The sequence below is a fragment of the Mirounga leonina genome, unplaced genomic scaffold, assembly GCF_011800145.1.
Source record: "Mirounga leonina isolate KUSES-001 unplaced genomic scaffold, KU_Mleo_1.0 Mir_115, whole genome shotgun sequence".
Classification (NCBI taxonomy): domain Eukaryota; kingdom Metazoa; phylum Chordata; class Mammalia; order Carnivora; family Phocidae; genus Mirounga; species Mirounga leonina.
In genome coordinates this window covers 44,479,233-44,485,532 of record NW_023270268.1, presented here as the reverse complement: position 1 = coordinate 44,485,532, position 6,300 = coordinate 44,479,233, and the positions used below count along the sequence as shown (strand labels likewise).

General features: G+C 42.1%; 1 long non-coding RNA gene across 2 annotated transcripts; it reads left to right on the top strand.

Moving 5' to 3' along the window:
* The first annotated feature begins 699 nt into the window (after positions 1-699).
* LOC118005159 lies at positions 700-5,673 on the top strand. 2 transcript variants are annotated; one of them, XR_004677777.1, is made up of 4 exons: positions 700-784; positions 4,415-4,502; positions 4,593-4,649; positions 5,649-5,673. It is a non-coding gene; the product is annotated as an uncharacterized LOC118005159 (long non-coding RNA). The 2 variants fall into 2 exon arrangements; XR_004677778.1 differs by having other exon boundaries at positions 700-790.
* Positions 5,674-6,300: the final 627 nt, after the last annotated feature.

Below are 6,300 nucleotides of genomic sequence, written 5' to 3'. Positions count from 1 at the left end.
TATACTCTGTTCAAGGTATCTTTTGATGAATAGAAGCTATTTATAAAGTGCAACTTATCAGTCTTTTCCTTTAGGATTAGTATTTTTCAATATCCTGTTAGTTTTGGAGTTTTCATCCCAAACTGGGATTATTCTGTACATACTTTTTATAGAATTTTTAAAATTTACTAATATATTACAAAGCATTTGACCTCATAATATTTCTTCAAGAGCACTATTTAAAATGGGTGCATAATATTCCATGGTATGGGTATATCATTCCTTATGGAACTCAACATTTACTCTTGTATATTTAGATTGATTTAGAGCATTATTTAAATAAAATTATAAAGTTAATGAGTGCATTACAAATTAGAAACTAGAGATTTCAAATACAAGTTTGACTAATTCCGATCTTCATTACCCAATGAGTACATATGGAGACCTAATGTTTCCTCAACATTATTCAGGAGGATACAAAAGAAAACTTGAGAGGAGACCTGTCCCTAAGGAGCTGACAATATATTTGGTGGCCAGACACTTCACCTGTTTAGCACTTAAGGAATAATTGATAGCTCAACTGTTACTAACTATATATGGAATAGGAAGGAGGTTGGGGTGGAGGGAAAGCAACAAGAGGATAGGCTAGAATACTTGGCTTCAGGGAAGAAATGGGTCTTAAATCTTCTTCCCGTGTGGGGGGCTGAGCATTCCACAGTGCAGGCAGGGAGCGCATAGGCGAAGGTGTGGAATCAGGAACAAGCAGTGCGTGGCTGAGTGACAGAGGCATTACTCCAGATTGAAAGTAAGAGTAAGTGTTGATTCGTTGTAAGAAATAAGAACGGATCATTAGGATGAAACCGCGTTGGTGAGGGCTTCGAGATGTGGATTTCGGATTTCATTCCATTGGCAATAGATCCACAGTAGGGGGGAGGGGGGTGAGGAGATGGGATGGGTATGCAGTTGGGAGCCAGGCCAACAAATCGCAGTTTCATTAAGCTTCTTTAGTTTAGTGGTGGGGTGGGGAGAGTGGAGTCAGAAGGACAGATTTAAGTCTATAGGAATAATCCAAGGGCCAGGTGATATTATCTTAAAAATTTACAGCTAATACAAGTTGTAAAAGAAACAGAAAACTGGATATTTGCCTCCATGGTCTCTTGTCTGATTCTAACTATTAACCTGAGTTAGTTTTTTAAATGTCATTTCAAAAAGAAACAAAGTATCTTCACAATAATTACTGAGACATCACCAACGAGTGTCCTCTCTAATAAACTTCTCTATACACAAGAATAGTTATGATTCTATCTCTTCCTGGAAAATGAGAAAATAAGATTTATTGAACAGTGCCTTTATGCTTCACTTCCATAGAGAAGCATTAGAACATAATGGTCTGGGTTCAAATTTCAGCAATGCCATGTGAGAGAAGTCACCGAACCTCTCTAAAGTTGTTTCCTCATCTGTAAAATAGGGCTAATAATAATTAGAAAAATATGTACCACATAATAAATGTTTGTTCTTATCCTGGTCTGTGAAGTAGATGTTACTATCTTTAGAGATTCATTAATTAAAATATCGGCTGCATAGAGCCAATTTATAGTGGAAAGAATCCTGCTATTTATTATAGTGGCAAATAAGGAGTTAAGGGATACTGTAAGTAAAAATTAAGTAACGGACATTGGGAAATTTAATCAAAGATGCTAAGGACAAAGCACCCACTCCTTGGCTTTGCATCTATTATAACTATAGCATTATTAATAGTAATTAAGTGCTTGGTTTCTACAGAGCCTAGGACTTAGGAACAAAGCCAAGTGACATATGTATATATTTATTTAATGGTGGGAGAGCCGGCACATTTGGCGACAGGCGCGGTGTTCCACTCAGTGGGATGGAATGCAAGCCTCATGCCAGCCTCTTTAGAGGGACTGTTATTCATCACAGCTGTAACGTTCCCTTCAGAGAGCTCCCACCGGAATGGAAAAGGCGCACTGGCAATTTATATACAAAAGCCAACCCACGTTTGGCTTTGAAAATTCACTGGGAAAACTGTATGCAGTCTGTTAGTTATTCATGGACATGCTCTGGTTTCTGATGGAAGCGCTGTGGTTCCATTTATTATCATCACAGTAAAATTAGAAAGCAGCAAAGAAAAATTCAAGGACCGGCACGTAGACATCTTCTAGCCAACAAATCATTATGGGTGCAAGGTATCACGGTTCAATTGCTGTGCAAAAATAATCATAATTCACACAGCCCCGTGTTTGGAGTGCGTACCCGGCCTTTGCCCTGACTGTCCAGCCCTGCCCCCACCTTTCTTTGGTGAAATTACATCCTCTCCCCTGGGAACACGCAACACGCCCTGTAAAGACTATGGATTTGGCATGCACTAACACCCTGCCTCCCAAAGCAGTGCCATTTATGAAAACTATATCGAAAGTCTTTTAATATCTAATGAAGTGGTATAACCGAAAATATAGATGTTCAAATTACCTTACAGTTGAATCTTGATGCAAAAGGAATATTGCTGGGGCACCTGACTGACTCCGTCAGTAGAGCATGTGACACTTAGTTTCAGAGTCTTGAGTTCGAGCCCCACGTTGGGTGTGGAGCCTACTTAAAATAAAATTAAATTAAAAATTTTTTAAAAAGGAATATTGTCTCCAGTTAAGCTTACGGCCAGAATAGTTTCCCACCCCTTAGTTGGATAGGTGCCTCAATTTAGACATCAAGATTTCTCCCCAAATTACATATTATCTCACATCTACAGAGGGATGATACGCTATTCTAAAAGTGCATTCACGGGTACTATCACATCTGATCTTCACAAGAAAGGAGAGAGGCAAGTGTTACAATGCCTTTTATTGGTGCAGGCTCTGAAGTCCAGGAAGATGAACTAATTTAGCCCAAAGCTCACAACCAGGAGGCACAGAGGAGGGGTTCCAAACCCAGTGCCCAGTACCTTCTGCTATTTTCCTGAACTATGTTTTGCAAGGGAAAAAAGGCTTGGTCTCCTACAAAGATGAGTTAAATCTTTAAATGATAAGTAATAAAAATAAGTTTCGTTTAGTCTCATCCAGGAAAGCAAGCATGATCCCGGATTGCTTATGTACAGAATATATAAGAAATACGATGCTGCCATGTTATAGGTTGATTTTTCCCCATGGGATCAGTTCTGTACTCATTTTAGTTCAACCAATTTTGAACTGAATAACCACTATGTACCAAGCAATGTGCTAGACACCAAAGACATAAAGGATCAAGTTCCAGCCCTCGTCCTGACAGTCCTCATGGAGATAGACAAGCAAACAGATAACAACCCACAGTATTTTAAATGCTGTGATAAAAAGGGATGCACAGGTTGCCAGGGAAGCCCAGAGGAGGAGCTGGGTGTGCCAATTCAGGAAGATTTTCTGCAGAAAGAAACATCTAAGATTAGTTTTGAAGGATGTACAAGAGTTCTCCAAGCAAAGAAGAGGGGACGGGAATTCTGGTAACGTTCAGAGACATCGAGATACAAGGCAACAAACAGGAATAAATACAGTTTCTGCTGAGGGACACAGGAAAAAGAGAAGAGATCATTTTAAAAGGGAACGGCACCTAATCATAATGATAGCTAATGCGCTCCTGGAGCTTGCCAGGCGAGGCTCGAAGGACTTCACGCATGCATACAAACGCATTTAAGCCTCATAACCTACCCTGGGAGGTAGGCGCACTTATCTTCCCTAATTTTACAAACGGGCAACTGAGGTAAAAAATATTAAGCAACTTGGCCAGTATTCCATGGCCCATAGAATTTCTAATGGCTTTTGACACTTTCTGTACTGGCTTTCAAAACTGTTTGCGGGGGAGGAAGAAGAAGAGGAGGATGAGGACGGAGAGGAAGTGGGAGGAGGAGGGGGAGGAGACCTAGAAAGTTTCTAGAGAGAGAAACAGAGATGAGCAAAATTGGGGGAAACATGTAAATTTTAGAAAAAAATTAAACCAATTGAGGGGTTTATTCTGGAGAAATGGGTTGAGAAGGCAGGCAGTATGAAGGAAATGATCCTCAACATTATCAAGGAGCCTCTAAATTAAACTCAAGTAAGAATTTTCTACTGATCAGAAGTAAGCCATGTTAGACCTGCATCAGCCAGGGCCTTGTCAACCATCCTTCATGCAGGCTGTGCTTCTCGTAAACATTTTGACTGGTCAGGACCCTGCCAGGTTACCAGGGCAGCATGAGAAAGGCACTGTGAGTCTGCTGGAATGCATAAGCCCTTTGAATGCACATGTTCAATAAATATTGACTGATAACAACTCCTATTTACCGCTAAAACTAAGATTAGTAAACTTAATTGGAAACACATTTAATGTTAGCATGGTTGTTATGATTCATGGCTAACAGGTAAAAAGTAAAGTAAAAGTCAAGTTTTACGCATTCTCGCTTCTCTTTCTTAAGGACTTTGGTGTAGATAAGCTGTCACTTGCTATTAAAAGTTCAAAGTCACATTTGCAGTCACTTCTGGCAAGGAAGAAAGAACTCTGTGGTATGTATTTTAATTGCTAATCTTGCTCTCTCATGTTATCTTATTTTTTCAATGCTTATTTCCTCTCCATATCCACTCTTTCCTTTTTAGAAATTTTATTGCACTATATGTATCTTTGAAAATGACGGCACATTCTTTTGCAATGAGGTAAGGTACAATTAAATACATACATAAACCAGATGTTGCTTGAAGACCCCTTAGAGACTTAGTTAAAATCAGTTCATCCCCAATCCAAGAACCTCAAAGTATCCCCAGGATTTCTACGCTCCTGTGGGCCATGTCAGTTCAGGTCCATCTATTCATTTTTTTTTACTCATGCTTTCAACAAGTATTTATTGACCACCTACTACCTCCTAGGCATTATTACAAGTGATAGCAACACACTAAGGACTTTAGTTTGGTGAAAACCAAAGGCAAGACAAGTTCCTGTCCTGGTGGCACTTATGTTCTAGTAGTTGGGATGCAGACACACAAGCAAACAAAAGTAAGAGAACAATGTGTGTGAAAAGATGGTTTCAGACAGCAAAAATTTGATGAAGAAAATGAAACAGGGTAGTGTGAGGTCTTGTGATATGGGGGTGAGGGGGTACTTAATTTCCCCGGGGGGGGGGTGGGCAAGGAAGGCCTCCCTGAAAAGGTGACCACTGACTGGGACCTGAATGGCCGGTTGGTAGCCTGAAGAACTGAGGGAGGTGTTCTGGGCCAAGGGAGCCACCAGGGCCATGTCTGAGGCTGAGCTTGAGCTTGACCTGTGGCAGGAGACCCGGAGGCCATGCAGCAGGGTCAGCTACACTCGGGAGAGAAGGTCTGCGATGAGGGGGGAGCAAGGGCCAGATCATAAGGGCTGCATGGAAACCAAAAGAGAGAGATGAGTGTTTATTCTTTGTGGGGGTGTGAAGGGATTTGCTTTATGATTGTAAACCACCAGTGTTTCTGTGTTATGGAGAGAAGATGGTACGGAAGCCGGAGACCCTTTAGGGAGGCTCTTACAGTTGTCCAGGCCACTAGAACTGGGATGGGGAGTTAGACATGCAGGTGGGAGTAGGTGGGGGCAGGGTTGGTTTTGGTGATGCTGAGAGAGAAGCCAGCTGCCCGCCACAGTCCCCCACCTGCTCCCCTCACTGATTTCTTTTTTTTTTTTTTAAGATTTTATTTATTTATTCATGAGAGACAGAGACAGAGAGAGAGGCAGAGGGAGAAGCAGGCTCCCAAGGAGCAGGAAGCCCGATGCGGGACTCGATCCCAGGACCCTGAGATCATGACCTGAGCCGAAGGCAGACGCTTAACCATCTGAGCCACCCAGGCGCCCCCCCCCTCACTGATTTCTGCAAGAAATCCAATTGCACCAAGATTGTGAGTTTTGGAATATTACTTCAATCTGTGGGGCCAGAAGAAGGAGTTCACTCTGAGGAGCATGCAGCCATCTTTGATAGGGCCCTCCCACCCGCACCCCCCCACCCTCTGTCTCACTGCCCTTTTAAGGGTCCATGGTGCCCACCTGTGACCCTCCTCTTTATGCAGTCCCTCTAACGTGTGCAATCCTGTCCCCACGGCCAGCTTCCTCAGAAGCAGCAAGTGCCTGGGCCTCCGTACCGGCTGAAGATTGTGGCGGACATATTAAATCACATGGAAACCCACCCGCATTCTACAGTCAATATTATTTACATGTGAGCTGACTTGTGGCTGGCTAGGTGATGGGCTGTTATGGTTTGCAGGCTTTTAACTAGATGCTCAGTTTTATTTTATGATTTACTTTTCCGTCGCCTGACGTGTTTTTTGGCAGGCCTCTAGCATTTGG